The sequence below is a fragment of the Drosophila elegans genome, unplaced genomic scaffold (assembly GCF_018152505.1).
Source record: "Drosophila elegans isolate 14027-0461.03 unplaced genomic scaffold, ASM1815250v1 contig_275, whole genome shotgun sequence".
Classification (NCBI taxonomy): Eukaryota; Metazoa; Arthropoda; class Insecta; order Diptera; family Drosophilidae; genus Drosophila; species Drosophila elegans.
Window position 1 is genome coordinate 1 of NW_024545651.1, and position 17,198 is coordinate 17,198.

Sequence of the window (17,198 nt, forward strand, 5' to 3'; positions counted from 1 at the left end):
AGATAGTAGATAGGGACAGTAGGAATCTCGTTAATCCATTCATGCGCGTCACTAATTAGATGACGAGGCATTTGGCTACCTTAAGAGAGTCATAGTTACTCCCGCCGTTGACCCGCGCTTACTTGAATTTCTTCACTTTGACATTCAGAGCACTGGGCAGAAATCACATTGTGTCAACACCCGCTAGGGCCATCACAATGCTTTGTTTTAATTAGACAGTCGGATTCCCCAAGTCCGTGCCAGTTCTGAATTGATTGTTAATTGATAATCGTTATAATTAATAAGAACTAATTGGTTTGACCCAATTAGTATTCTTAAAAATTTTAGCAAGAAAGTTCCACAATTGGCTACGTAACTAAACTATCCGGGGAACAAGTAACTTCCATAAATGAAAGAAACTCTATTTACCCAGAACGAGCACATAAACCATGTTATTGTTTCCCAATCAAGCCCGACTATCTCAATCTTCAGAGCCAATCCTTATCCCGAAGTTACGGATCTAATTTGCCGACTTCCCTTACCTACATTATTCTATCGACTAGAGACTCTTCACCTTGGAGACCAGCTGCGGATATTGGTACGGCCTGTTGAGAAGTTTGCGTGTCCCCACCATAAATTTTCAAGGTCCGAGGAGAAAATATCGACACAACAGTATATGTCATGCTCTTCTAGCCCATCTACCATATCTCTCTGCGAAAGACTTCCATGGTAGTACGGCTATAAAACAGAAAAGAAAACTCTTCCGATATCTCTCGACGGCTTCTTTATGGTCGTTCCTGTTGCCAGGATGAGCACGAGGCCCATATTTAATAACAAACGGATACTCAACAGGTTACGGAATTGGAACCGTATTCCCTTTCGTTCAAAATTATTCAAGTATATTATTTTTGCCTTTTATTATTATTTGTGTTTCTTAATAGTTTGCTTTTTGTTTTACTTGAAAATTTTCGGCTTTCGCCTTGAACTTAGGACCGACTAACTCGTGATCAACCACTGTTCACACGAAACCCTTCTCCACTTCAGTCCTCCAAGGTCTCATTCGATTATTTGCTACTACCACCAAGATCTGTACCAATGGCAGCTCCATGCAGGCTTACGCCAAACACTTCTACGCATACCATTGTACCTTCCTACTCACTAAAGTTTCAAAATTTATATTACAAGTAATATAAATCATCTACTTTAGCGGTAATGTATAGGTATACAACTTAAGCGCCATCCATTTTAAGGGCTAGTTGCTTCGGCAGGTGAGTTGTTACACACTCCTTAGCGGATTTCGACTTCCATGATCACCGTCCTGCTGTTTTAAGCAACCAACGCCTTTCATGGTATCTGCATGAGTTGTTAATTTGGGCACCGTAACATTACGTTTGGTTCATCCCACAGCGCCAGTTCTGCTTACCAAAAGTGGCCCACTGGGCACATTATATCATAACCTTAAACTTCATATCAAGAAAGTTAAGGTTCTTACCCATTTAAAGTTTGAGAATAGGTTAAGATCGTTTCGACCCTAAGGCCTCTAATCATTCGCTTTACCAGATAAGATTATTTTATATAACATTAAAATGCACCAGCTATCCTGAGGGAAACTTCGGAAGGAACCAGCTACTAGATGGTTCGATTGGTCTTTCGCCCCTATACTCAATTCTGACAATCGATTTGCACGTCAGAACTGTTTCGGTCTTCCATCAGGGTTTCCCCTGACTTCAACCTGATCAAGTATAGTTCACCATCTTTCGGGTCACAGCATATATGCTCAAGGTACGTTCCAGTTAGAGGCATAAATAATATAAATATCATTATACATAACTATATAGAACGCCCCGGGATTGTGTTAATTAGCTATAAATAGTTAAAAAACTAATCCCATTATTAGTCAAGTTAATTACGCTATTAGGTTTATATCCCAATAACTTGCACATATGTTAGACTCCTTGGTCCGTGTTTCAAGACGGGTCCCGAAGGTATCCTGAATCTTTCGCATTGTTAATCATACAAGTGCTTATAATAAACACAAAAATCAATGATAATTATGCCATTATATAATTCCGAAAAATTAACGCACTGTATTCATATAAATCTATCAACACTTTATCAAATTAATGACATTTAATCTGTGTTAAAACGCAAGCATTTTAATTGGATTAAACTATAAGCCATATTTTATGATAAATTTTGTATGTTAATAGATTACAATGTCCTTATATGGAAAAAATGCACACTATTATCATAATATTGTTTAAATATTACAATTTTAATGATGAATTTTCCATAATGGATATTCAGGTTCATCGGGCTTAACCTCTAAGCAGTTTCACGTACTGTTTAACTCTCTATTCAGAGTTCTTTTCAACTTTCCCTCACGGTACTTGTTTACTATCGGTCTCATGGTTATATTTAGTTTTAGATGGAGTTTACCACCCACTTAGTGCTGCACTATCAAGCAACACGACTCTTTGGAAACATCATCTAGTAATCATTAACGTTATACGGGCCTGGCACCCTCTATGGGTAAATGGCCTCATTTAAGAAGGACTTAAATCGTTAATTTCTCATACTAGAATATTGACGCTCCATACACTGCATCTCACATTTGCCATATAGACAAAGTGACTTAGTGCTGAACTGATTTCTTTTCGCTCGCCGCTACTAAGAAAATCCTTGTTAGTTTCTTTTCCTCCCCTAATTAATATGCTTAAATTCAGGGGGTAGTCCCATATGAGTTGAGGTTGTATATAACTTTTTATTAATTAATTCTTTAAATATAATGAGAAAACATTTTATAAATTCGATAATTATAAAGAACCAACGAAGAGCAATAACATTTCCAATAGCTTTCGAATTTCTAATCATTAATAAGAGACAATTCTAGATGAAAAATATTTCAACATTTTTTATGCTAGACATTTCTCAGTATCATTTGATTGAAAACGAAAATATTTTTCTTCGTTTATCACATCCATTGTGAGTTAATGTTTTTCATATATTTTTTAATATTATGAATAATAAATAATTATCCAATAATATACCATGTGCTTATAAATTTTATTTAAAAATTTTATAAACAACTTAATTAGCATAGTCTTACAACCCTCAACCATATGTAGTCCAAGCAGCACTATAAAATTAATTAAAGTACATAACAGCATGGACTGCGATATGCGTTCAAAATGTCGATGTTCATGTGTCCTGCAGTTCACACGATGACGCACAGTTTGCTGCGTTCTTCATCGACCCATGAGCCGAGTGATCCACCGCTTAGAGTTTTATAATATTTGTTTTTTTAATTTCGTCAATTGTGTTTTTATTGAAAGAAATTAAAAATACACCATTTTACTGGCATATATCAATTCCTTCAATAAATGTATTTTTATACCTAAAATAAATGTTGCGAAATGTCTTAGTTTCATATAAACAATATAATACCAATTTTCATTTTTCATTTTATTTCTATTTAAGTTTGATATATATTGCATTTTATATAAAACATTAACCTGATTATTAACCGGGTACAACATTATATATTTTAGGTTGTTGCATTAACCAATGTATGCCCATAACTTAGATGAACAATACATATGCGCAACGCGTGTATATTATGGTCCATATACACACAAAGTAATTATATTATATTCTATTATATATTATATATTTAACATATCGTATATATATCTTCTATCTATCTGTATCTCTAATCGATTGGCCAGGTCGATTTTTATTTTATGGACATCAGAGCCTCCGCCCACGACTCGTAATTGATATCTCATAATAATTACTCGGCATTGGACACCATTTGCTCGAGCTATTTAAGTCCATAGGACTATACTTTTTCTTTCATTAAAACGCTTTAAATTAGATAAGATATTTTTGATATATTTTTTGACATATTTATATATATATATATATATAGATTATATAATATAATATATTTTTTGGCAAATTTATTTTTTTTTGTATTATTAAATAATACAAAATTTTGTGTTAACGGTAAAGATATTATACAATAATGATCCTTCCGCAGGTTCACCTACGGAAACCTTGTTACGACTTTTACTTCCTCTAAATAATCAAGTTCGGTCAACTTTTGCGAAACAACCGTAACACGCAAGGCGTCACAGTGATCACGTCCGGAGACCTCACTAAATAATTCAATCGGTAGTAGCGACGGGCGGTGTGTACAAAGGGCAGGGACGTAATCAATGCGAGTTAATGACTCACACTTACTGGGAATTCCAAGTTCATGTGAACAGTTTCAGTTCACAATCCCAAGCATGAAAGTGGTTCAGCGGTTTACCCGGACCTCTCGGTCTAGGAAATACACGTTGATACTTTCATTGTAGCGCGCGTGCAGCCCAGGACATCTAAGGGCATCACAGACCTGTTATTGCTCAATCTCATTATTGCTAGACGCAATTTGTCCATTTAAGAAGCTAGTGTCCTTATAATGGGACAAACCAACAGGTACGGCTCCACTTATATAAACACATTCAAACACAATAAACATTTTACTGCCACCATGAATGAAGGCTATATAAGCTTCAACACCATAATCCTGAAGATATCTATTTAATATATTTGAGTCTCGTTCGTTATCGGAATTAACCAGACAAATCACTCCACGAACTAAGAACGGCCATGCACCACCACCCATAGATTCGAGAAAGAGCTATCAATCTGTCTTACACACTTATGTTCGGACCTGGTAAGTTTTCCCGTGTTGAGTCAAATTAAGCCGCAGGCTCCACTCCTGGTGGTGCCCTTCCGTCAATTCCTTTAAGTTTCAGCTTTGCAACCATACTTCCCCCGGAGCCCAAAAGCTTTGGTTTCCCGGGAAGCGACTGAGAGAGCCATAAAAGTAGCTACACCCAATTGCTAGCTGGCATCGTTTATGGTTAGAACTAGGGCGGTATCTGATCGCCTTCGAACCTCTAACTTTCGTTCTTGATTAATGAAAACATCTTTGGCAAATGCTTTCGCTTAAGTTAGTCTTACGACGGTCCAAGAATTTCACCTCTCGCGTCGTAATACTAATGCCCCCAAACTGCTTCTATTAATCATTACCTCTTGATCTGAAAACCAATGAAAGCAGAACAGAGGTCTTATTTCATTATCCCATGCACAGAATATTCAGGCATTTGAAGCCTGCTTTAAGCACTCTAATTTGTTCAAAGTAATTGTACCGGCCCACAATAACACTCGTTTAAGAGCACTAATGCAGGTTTTTAAATAGGAGGAACATATGAAAAAATACAAGTATTTAAACATATATAAGAACTCCACCGGTAATACGCTTACATACATAAAGGTATAGTACTAACCACAATTGTAAGTTGTACTACCCGTATGAAGCACAAGTTCAACTACGAACGTTTTAACCGCAACAACTTTAATATACGCTATTGGAGCTGGAATTACCGCGGCTGCTGGCACCAGACTTGCCCTCCAATTGGTCCTTGTTAAAGGATTTAAAGTGTACTCATTCCAATTACAGGGCCTCGGATATGAGTCCTGTATTGTTATTTTTCGTCACTACCTCCCCGAGCTGGGAGTGGGTAATTTACGCGCCTGCTGCCTTCCTTAGATGTGGTAGCCGTTTCTCAGGCTCCCTCTCCGGAATCGAACCCTGATTCCCCGTTACCCGTTGCAACCATGGTAGTCCTAGATACTACCATCAAAAGTTGATAGGGCAGACATTTGAAAGATCTGTCGTCGGTACAAGACCATACGATCTGCATGTTATCTAGAGTTCAACCAGTATAACGATCTTGCGATCGCTTGGTTTTAGCCTAATAAAAGCACATGTCCCATAAGGTTCATGTTTTAATTGCATGTATTAGCTCTAGAATTACCACAGTTATCCAAGTAACTGTTAACGATCTAAGGAACCATAACTGATATAATGAGCCTTTTGCGGTTTCACTTTTAATTCGTGTGTACTTAGACATGCATGGCTTAATCTTTGAGACAAGCATATAACTACTGGCAGGATCAACCAGAATAATGTTTTTAATTCATATTACTTTCATATTTTTTTAAAATAGAAATTAGTAATACAAAATTTATTATAGAGTATTTTTCTTTAAATTGCATTTAGGAGGGAGGAAAATAATCTTGATACGAATATGGCTATCTTTGTTTAGCTTCATAATCGTTTTAAAATTCTTTATATTTGTTACACGCCACGTTTGCCCACAGTAACTAGAATTTTTTCATATATAATTCTATAATATAATTCATATTTACATATTTCATTTTAAAATATCATTTTATTTCGCCATACATATATATTTCACACATGTACCAATTATTTTTGATTAACCAATATAAATATTGAGTTAAATCATTTGTATTTTTATGATAAATTTAAAATCTATCATTTCCATATAACTCTCTGGTAATATATCACATAAAACCGAGCGCATATGAAACATTTATAATATATATATAATATATATAACAACAGCACTAATAATAACATTAGCCTGAATTAGATTAACGATAAAGGTCGGAAAACAATTGTTGCCATATAATAATATATACAACCTTGGCTTTCGTTTTCAACATTATTATCTAAAAAGTGATGACACTTAATATTAACCGTATCAAGCCAAGTCTCGTATTCGCAAGAATCAAGATACAAAACATACGGAAAATATTTAATTTTGCTATTAAATTGACAAAATTATATGGATATCATAAATTTTGTTCAACTATAGATGGACAACCACTGACCATCCTATATGTGTTTTTCGACACGTTGTCTTGAAATCGGGTATTTTCAATTCTATTTGCCACCCAACATATGGGATATCTCAACTAATATTGATCAATATCGATATGTTTCACATTTTCCATACATTTCATATATATTATATCAATAATATTGATTTATTACAACATTTTCATATATATGAATGTTATTTATTATAGGTATTCACAATATAATATTAATTATATATGTTCTGAGAAATACCCATATATTTGGTTGCCAGCCAACAGGCACTACCCTATATATGTTTTTGGACACGCCGTCTTTAAACTGCATGTTTACAGTACTAAAAGTCTCCTTCATATGAATTTCCTCCATATACTTGAGGAAATTGAAGGAATATTTTATATTTTCCATACATTTCATATATAATATATCAATAATATTGATATATTACAACATTTTCATATATATGAATGTTATTTATTATAGGTATTCACAATATAATATTAATTTTATATGTTCTGAGAAATACCCATATATTTGGTTGCCAGCCAACAGGCACTACCCTATATATGTTTTTGGACACGCCGTCTTTAAACTGCATGTTTACAGTACTAAAAGTCTCCCTTCATATGAATTTCCTCCATATACTTGAGGAAATTGAAGGAATATTTTATATTTTCCATACATTTCATATATAATATATCAATAATATTGATATATTACAACATTTTCATATATATGAATGTTATTTATTATAGGTATTCACAATATAATATTAATTTTATATGTTCTGAGAAATACCCATATATTTGGTTGCCAGCCAACAGGCACTACCCTATATATGTTTTTGGACACGCCGTCTTTAAACTGCGTGTTTACAGTACTAAAAGTCTGTCTGCCTTCATATGAATTTCCTCCATATGCTTGAGGAAATTGAAGGAATATTTTATATTTTCCATACATTCCATATATAATATATCAATAATATTGATATATGATAACATTTTCATATATATGAATGTTATTTATTATAGGAATTCACAAAATCATATTAATATTATATGTTCTGAGAAATACCCATATATTTTGTTGCTTTACTATAAGCAATCCATTGTATGGATATTCTCAATTTACCCAAATGAATATAGATATATTTTTTTAATATTAAATATATTAAATTTCATTTCATTTCATTTCATTCCATTCCATTCCATTTCATTTCATTTCATTTCATATTCATTTCATTTATTAATTCGAAACTTTTAGTAAATCTTGTTACTTTGACAATTTTTTATCAGCGTCACTAAGTAGATGACGATTCCATTTGGCAACCATAAGGGACTTGTAGTTTTTAGACTCAAATTTTTCATATGGAACATTTTTTTTTGTATATTTGTATATATTTATAATATAAATAAGACTCTTTTAATTTGAGATTTGTTTATATGCGTCACTAAGTAAGATGACGATTCATTTGGCTACCAAAAATGACTTGTATTAATAATTCTTTCTTCTTATTTAATATGCATAGATATCATTTCATTTGCCTTTAATAAGAGACATTAGTTTTGCTATCAAGCAAGACTTATTATATTTTGACAATTTATATCTGCGTCACTAAATAGATGACGATTCATTTGGCTACTGTATGTGACTTATAGTCCTAAGATATATAATATCTAAGCTCTTACCTGGAACTTCAGCACTCGGCATTTGTTTTCACATTCGCGTCACTATTAAGATGACGATGCATTTGGCTACCATAAGTGACTTGTAGTTTTTAGGCTCGTATTTTTCATATTAAAAGTCTTTTTAATATGTATGCAATTTTTCGTTTTAGTTTTTTTTCAAATTGTATATATATATTTAAAATAAATATATATACCGTTTAATTTGCCGCCTTTAATAAAGGGACTTGTAGTAAGACTCTTTTAATTTGACATTTTATTATATGCGTCACTAAGTAAATGACGATTCATTTGGCTACCAAAAAAGACTTGTAGTAAGACTCTTTTAATTTGACATTTTATTATATGCGTCACTAAGTAGATGACGATTCATTTGGCTACCAAAAAAGACTTGTGTAGTTTTTAGATTCATATTTTTCATATTAAAATATGTTTATTTATATGGCTTTATAATTCTTTCTTCTTTAATATGCATAGATATCATTTCATTTGCCTTTAATAAGAGACATAAGTTTTGCTATCAAGCAAGACTTATTATATTTTGACAATTTATATCTGCGTCACTAAATAGATGACGATAGAACATTAGGCTACTGTATGTGACTTATACTCTTAAGATATATAATATCACACATTCGCGTCACTATTAAGATGACGATGCATTTGGCTACCTGTTTAATTAGGTTATATCTAATCCATATCATATTTAACCTCCTCCTCCTAATAAAATATATAAATAATATATAACAACAAAAACTATCAAACATATATGATGATAATTTAAATTGATTATGTTATATATTATATATATATATATTTATTATCGAATCATCAAGCAAAGGATAAGCTTCAGTGGATCGCAGTATGGCAGCTGCTCAACCACTTACAACACCTTGCCTGTTACAAAAGTCGTTTACAATTGATTCTAGGCTTTGTCATTGTATTAAATAATGTTTTTATATGTAACTAGCGCGGCATCAGGTGATCGAAGATCCTCCCAATTTACTATGTTACAAATTACATTGGCATCACATCCATTGTCGTTCATAAAATAAATTATAAACTTTAAATGGTTTAGAAAGCCATACAATGCAAATTGCCCCTTATTTATCATTGCAGTCCAGCACGGATACGACCTTAGAGGCGTTCAGGCATAATCCAACGGACGTAGCGTCATACCACTGTTCGCTCGAACAAGTATTGTGCCATTGGTCCGTACCTGCGGTTCCTCTCGTACTACGCAGGAATGCTGTCGCAACAACGTTTTGTCATTAGTAGGGTAAAACTAACCTGTCTCACGACGGTCTAAACCCAGCTCACGTTCCCTTGCATGGGTGAACAATCCAACGCTTGGTGAATTTTGCTTCACAATGATAGGAAGAGCCGACATCGAAGGATCAAAAAGCGACGTCGCTATGAACGCTTGGCCGCCACAAGCCAGTTATCCCTATGGTAACTTTTCTGACACCTCTTGTTAAAAACTCTTTAAACCAAAAGGATCGATAGGCCGAGCTTTTGCTGTCCCTGTGTGTACTGAACACCGAGATCAAGTCAGCATTTGCCCTTTTGCTCTATGTGTGGTTTCTGTCCGCACTGAGCTGGCCTTGGGACACCTCCGTTATTATTTGAGAGATGTACCGCCCCAGTCAAACTCCCTACCTGGCAATGTCCTTGAATTGGATCATACCTGAGTAATTGGAGTTATACCAAATTTTCAAATCAAAAATACATAAATGCACTCCTTTTATTAAAGAATTTGTTTGCGATTATATAACAAACTCGTGATACTTTGATCAAGAAGCTTGCATCAAAACCCAATACCATAAGATATAATAAATATATCCGTATAATGGCTAGGAAATGATACACGTTCCATTTAATCAAGTAAGTAAGGAAACAATAAGAGTAGTGGTATTTCATTGGCGATACCAAACCGAGGTCTAATATCTCCCACTTATTCTACACCTCTTATGTCTCCTTACACTGCCAGATTAGAGTCAAGCTCAAAAGGGTCTTCTTTCCCCGCTAATTATTCCAAGCCCGTTCCCTTGGCTGTGGTTTCGCTAGATAGTAGATAGGGACAGTAGGAATCTCGTTAATCCATTCATGCGCGTCACTAATTAGATGACGAGGCATTTGGCTACCTTAAGAGAGTCATAGTTACTCCCGCCGTTGACCCGCGCTTACTTGAATTTCTTCACTTTGACATTCAGAGCACTGGGCAGAAATCACATTGTGTCAACACCCGCTAGGGCCATCACAATGCTTTGTTTTAATTAGACAGTCGGATTCCCCAAGTCCGTGCCAGTTCTGAATTGATTGTTAATTGATAATCGTTATAATTAATAAGAACTAATTGGTTTGACCCAATTAGTATTCTTAAAAATTTTAGCAAGAAAGTTCCACAATTGGCTACGTAACTAAACTATCCGGGGAACAAGTAACTTCCATAAATGAAAGAAACTCTATTTACCCAGAACGAGCACATAAACCATGTTATTGTTTCCCAATCAAGCCCGACTATCTCAATCTTCAGAGCCAATCCTTATCCCGAAGTTACGGATCTAATTTGCCGACTTCCCTTACCTACATTATTCTATCGACTAGAGACTCTTCACCTTGGAGACCAGCTGCGGATATTGGTACGGCCTGTTGAGAAGTTTGCGTGTCCCCACCATAAATTTTCAAGGTCCGAGGAGAAAATATCGACACAACAGTATATGTCATGCTCTTCTAGCCCATCTACCATATCTCTCTGCGAAAGACTTCCATGGTAGTACGGCTATAAAACAGAAAAGAAAACTCTTCCGATATCTCTCGACGGCTTCTTTATGGTCGTTCCTGTTGCCAGGATGAGCACGAGGCCCATATTTAATAACAAACGGATACTCAACAGGTTACGGAATTGGAACCGTATTCCCTTTCGTTCAAAATTATTCAAGTATATTATTTTTGCCTTTTATTATTATTTGTGTTTCTTAATAGTTTGCTTTTTGTTTTACTTGAAAATTTTCGGCTTTCGCCTTGAACTTAGGACCGACTAACTCGTGATCAACCACTGTTCACACGAAACCCTTCTCCACTTCAGTCCTCCAAGGTCTCATTCGATTATTTGCTACTACCACCAAGATCTGTACCAATGGCAGCTCCATGCAGGCTTACGCCAAACACTTCTACGCATACCATTGTACCTTCCTACTCACTAAAGTTTCAAAATTTATATTACAAGTAATATAAATCATCTACTTTAGCGGTAATGTATAGGTATACAACTTAAGCGCCATCCATTTTAAGGGCTAGTTGCTTCGGCAGGTGAGTTGTTACACACTCCTTAGCGGATTTCGACTTCCATGATCACCGTCCTGCTGTTTTAAGCAACCAACGCCTTTCATGGTATCTGCATGAGTTGTTAATTTGGGCACCGTAACATTACGTTTGGTTCATCCCACAGCGCCAGTTCTGCTTACCAAAAGTGGCCCACTGGGCACATTATATCATAACCTTAAACTTCATATCAAGAAAGTTAAGGTTCTTACCCATTTAAAGTTTGAGAATAGGTTAAGATCGTTTCGACCCTAAGGCCTCTAATCATTCGCTTTACCAGATAAGATTATTTTATATAACATTAAAATGCACCAGCTATCCTGAGGGAAACTTCGGAAGGAACCAGCTACTAGATGGTTCGATTGGTCTTTCGCCCCTATACTCAATTCTGACAATCGATTTGCACGTCAGAACTGTTTCGGTCTTCCATCAGGGTTTCCCCTGACTTCAACCTGATCAAGTATAGTTCACCATCTTTCGGGTCACAGCATATATGCTCAAGGTACGTTCCAGTTAGAGGCATAAATAATATAAATATCATTATACATAACTATATAGAACGCCCCGGGATTGTGTTAATTAGCTATAAATAGTTAAAAAACTAATCCCATTATTAGTCAAGTTAATTACGCTATTAGGTTTATATCCCAATAACTTGCACATATGTTAGACTCCTTGGTCCGTGTTTCAAGACGGGTCCCGAAGGTATCCTGAATCTTTCGCATTGTTAATCATACAAGTGCTTATAATAAACACAAAAATCAATGATAATTATGCCATTATATAATTCCGAAAAATTAACGCACTGTATTCATATAAATCTATCAACACTTTATCAAATTAATGACATTTAATCTGTGTTAAAACGCAAGCATTTTAATTGGATTAAACTATAAGCCATATTTTATGATAAATTTTGTATGTTAATAGATTACAATGTCCTTATATGGAAAAAATGCACACTATTATCATAATATTGTTTAAATATTACAATTTTAATGATGAATTTTCCATAATGGATATTCAGGTTCATCGGGCTTAACCTCTAAGCAGTTTCACGTACTGTTTAACTCTCTATTCAGAGTTCTTTTCAACTTTCCCTCACGGTACTTGTTTACTATCGGTCTCATGGTTATATTTAGTTTTAGATGGAGTTTACCACCCACTTAGTGCTGCACTATCAAGCAACACGACTCTTTGGAAACATCATCTAGTAATCATTAACGTTATACGGGCCTGGCACCCTCTATGGGTAAATGGCCTCATTTAAGAAGGACTTAAATCGTTAATTTCTCATACTAGAATATTGACGCTCCATACACTGCATCTCACATTTGCCATATAGACAAAGTGACTTAGTGCTGAACTGATTTCTTTTCGCTCGCCGCTACTAAGAAAATCCTTGTTAGTTTCTTTTCCTCCCCTAATTAATATGCTTAAATTCAGGGGGTAGTCCCATATGAGTTGAGGTTGTATATAACTTTTTATTAATTAATTCTTTAAATATAATGAGAAAACATTTTATAAATTCGATAATTATAAAGAACCAACGAAGAGCAATAACATTTCCAATAGCTTTCGAATTTCTAATCATTAATAAGAGACAATTCTAGATGAAAAATATTTCAACATTTTTTATGCTAGACATTTCTCAGTATCATTTGATTGAAAACGAAAATATTTTTCTTCGTTTATCACATCCATTGTGAGTTAATGTTTTTCATATATTTTTTAATATTATGAATAATAAATAATTATCCAATAATATACCATGTGCTTATAAATTTTATTTAAAAATTTTATAAACAACTTAATTAGCATAGTCTTACAACCCTCAACCATATGTAGTCCAAGCAGCACTATAAAATTAATTAAAGTACATAACAGCATGGACTGCGATATGCGTTCAAAATGTCGATGTTCATGTGTCCTGCAGTTCACACGATGACGCACAGTTTGCTGCGTTCTTCATCGACCCATGAGCCGAGTGATCCACCGCTTAGAGTTTTATAATATTTGTTTTTTTAATTTCGTCAATTGTGTTTTTATTGAAAGAAATTAAAAATACACCATTTTACTGGCATATATCAATTCCTTCAATAAATGTATTTTTATACCTAAAATAAATGTTGCGAAATGTCTTAGTTTCATATAAACAATATAATACCAATTTTCATTTTTCATTTTATTTCTATTTAAGTTTGATATATATTGCATTTTATATAAAACATTAACCTGATTATTAACCGGGTACAACATTATATATTTTAGGTTGTTGCATTAACCAATGTATGCCCATAACTTAGATGAACAATACATATGCGCAACGCGTGTATATTATGGTCCATATACACACAAAGTAATTATATTATATTCTATTATATATTATATATTTAACATATCGTATATATATCTTCTATCTATCTGTATCTCTAATCGATTGGCCAGGTCGATTTTTATTTTATGGACATCAGAGCCTCCGCCCACGACTCGTAATTGATATCTCATAATAATTACTCGGCATTGGACACCATTTGCTCGAGCTATTTAAGTCCATAGGACTATACTTTTTCTTTCATTAAAACGCTTTAAATTAGATAAGATATTTTTGATATATTTTTTGACATATTTATATATATATATATATATATAGATTATATAATATAATATATTTTTTGGCAAATTTATTTTTTTTTGTATTATTAAATAATACAAAATTTTGTGTTAACGGTAAAGATATTATACAATAATGATCCTTCCGCAGGTTCACCTACGGAAACCTTGTTACGACTTTTACTTCCTCTAAATAATCAAGTTCGGTCAACTTTTGCGAAACAACCGTAACACGCAAGGCGTCACAGTGATCACGTCCGGAGACCTCACTAAATAATTCAATCGGTAGTAGCGACGGGCGGTGTGTACAAAGGGCAGGGACGTAATCAATGCGAGTTAATGACTCACACTTACTGGGAATTCCAAGTTCATGTGAACAGTTTCAGTTCACAATCCCAAGCATGAAAGTGGTTCAGCGGTTTACCCGGACCTCTCGGTCTAGGAAATACACGTTGATACTTTCATTGTAGCGCGCGTGCAGCCCAGGACATCTAAGGGCATCACAGACCTGTTATTGCTCAATCTCATTATTGCTAGACGCAATTTGTCCATTTAAGAAGCTAGTGTCCTTATAATGGGACAAACCAACAGGTACGGCTCCACTTATATAAACACATTCAAACACAATAAACATTTTACTGCCACCATGAATGAAGGCTATATAAGCTTCAACACCATAATCCTGAAGATATCTATTTAATATATTTGAGTCTCGTTCGTTATCGGAATTAACCAGACAAATCACTCCACGAACTAAGAACGGCCATGCACCACCACCCATAGATTCGAGAAAGAGCTATCAATCTGTCTTACACACTTATGTTCGGACCTGGTAAGTTTTCCCGTGTTGAGTCAAATTAAGCCGCAGGCTCCACTCCTGGTGGTGCCCTTCCGTCAATTCCTTTAAGTTTCAGCTTTGCAACCATACTTCCCCCGGAGCCCAAAAGCTTTGGTTTCCCGGGAAGCGACTGAGAGAGCCATAAAAGTAGCTACACCCAATTGCTAGCTGGCATCGTTTATGGTTAGAACTAGGGCGGTATCTGATCGCCTTCGAACCTCTAACTTTCGTTCTTGATTAATGAAAACATCTTTGGCAAATGCTTTCGCTTAAGTTAGTCTTACGACGGTCCAAGAATTTCACCTCTCGCGTCGTAATACTAATGCCCCCAAACTGCTTCTATTAATCATTACCTCTTGATCTGAAAACCAATGAAAGCAGAACAGAGGTCTTATTTCATTATCCCATGCACAGAATATTCAGGCATTTGAAGCCTGCTTTAAGCACTCTAATTTGTTCAAAGTAATTGTACCGGCCCACAATAACACTCGTTTAAGAGCACTAATGCAGGTTTTTAAATAGGAGGAACATATGAAAAAATACAAGTATTTAAACATATATAAGAACTCCACCGGTAATACGCTTACATACATAAAGGTATAGTACTAACCACAATTGTAAGTTGTACTACCCGTATGAAGCACAAGTTCAACTACGAACGTTTTAACCGCAACAACTTTAATATACGCTATTGGAGCTGGAATTACCGCGGCTGCTGGCACCAGACTTGCCCTCCAATTGGTCCTTGTTAAAGGATTTAAAGTGTACTCATTCCAATTACAGGGCCTCGGATATGAGTCCTGTATTGTTATTTTTCGTCACTACCTCCCCGAGCTGGGAGTGGGTAATTTACGCGCCTGCTGCCTTCCTTAGATGTGGTAGCCGTTTCTCAGGCTCCCTCTCCGGAATCGAACCCTGATTCCCCGTTACCCGTTGCAACCATGGTAGTCCTAGATACTACCATCAAAAGTTGATAGGGCAGACATTTGAAAGATCTGTCGTCGGTACAAGACCATACGATCTGCATGTTATCTAGAGTTCAACCAGTATAACGATCTTGCGATCGCTTGGTTTTAGCCTAATAAAAGCACATGTCCCATAAGGTTCATGTTTTAATTGCATGTATTAGCTCTAGAATTACCACAGTTATCCAAGTAACTGTTAACGATCTAAGGAACCATAACTGATATAATGAGCCTTTTGCGGTTTCACTTTTAATTCGTGTGTACTTAGACATGCATGGCTTAATCTTTGAGACAAGCATATAACTACTGGCAGGATCAACCAGAATAATGTTTTTAATTCATATTACTTTCATATTTTTTTAAAATAGAAATTAGTAATACAAAATTTATTATAGAGTATTTTTCTTTAAATTGCATTTAGGAGGGAGGAAAATAATCTTGATACGAATATGGCTATCTTTGTTTAGCTTCATAATCGTTTTAAAATTCTTTATATTTGTTACACGCCACGTTTGCCCACAGTAACTAGAATTTTTTCATATATAATTCTATAATATAATTCATATTTACATATTTCATTTTAAAATATCATTTTATTTCGCCATACATATATATTTCACACATGTACCAATTATTTTTGATTAACCAATATAAATATTGAGTTAAATCATTTGTATTTTTATGATAAATTTAAAATCTATCATTTCCATATAACTCTCTGGTAATATATCACATAAAACCGAGCGCATATGAAACATTTATAATATATATATAATATATATAACAACAGCACTAATAATAACATTAGCCTGAATTAGATTAACGATAAAGGTCGGAAAACAATTGTTGCCATATAATAATATATACAACCTTGGCTTTCGTTTTCAACATTATTATCTAAAAAGTGATGACACTTAATATTAACCGTATCAAGCCAAGTCTCGTATTCGCAAGAATCAAGATACAAAACATACGGAAAATATTTAATTTTGCTATTAAATTGACAAAATTATATGGATATCATAAATTTTGTTCAACTATAGATGGACAACCAC

At 34.5% G+C, this 17,198-nt stretch overlaps 5 non-coding genes and 1 pseudogene across 5 annotated transcripts; all 6 read right to left on the minus strand.

Moving 5' to 3' along the window:
- Positions 1-2,732, minus strand: LOC121467259 (annotated as a pseudogene; the record flags this gene model as incomplete).
- Positions 2,733-3,087: 355 nt separating this feature from the next.
- On the minus strand, positions 3,088-3,266 carry LOC121467245. The gene has a single exon (XR_005977367.1). It is a non-coding gene; the product is annotated as a 5.8S ribosomal RNA (ribosomal RNA).
- A 738-nt stretch (positions 3,267-4,004) lies between these two features.
- LOC121467247 lies at positions 4,005-5,999 on the minus strand. The gene has a single exon (XR_005977369.1). It is a non-coding gene; the product is annotated as a small subunit ribosomal RNA (ribosomal RNA).
- A 3,227-nt stretch (positions 6,000-9,226) lies between these two features.
- LOC121467253 lies at positions 9,227-13,200 on the minus strand. The gene has a single exon (XR_005977375.1). It is a non-coding gene; the product is annotated as a large subunit ribosomal RNA (ribosomal RNA).
- A 355-nt stretch (positions 13,201-13,555) lies between these two features.
- LOC121467256 lies at positions 13,556-13,734 on the minus strand. Its single transcript, XR_005977378.1, has one exon. It is a non-coding gene; the product is annotated as a 5.8S ribosomal RNA (ribosomal RNA).
- Positions 13,735-14,474: 740 nt separating this feature from the next.
- On the minus strand, positions 14,475-16,469 carry LOC121467248. Its single transcript, XR_005977370.1, has one exon. It is a non-coding gene; the product is annotated as a small subunit ribosomal RNA (ribosomal RNA).
- Between the last annotated feature and the right edge of the window lie 729 nt (positions 16,470-17,198).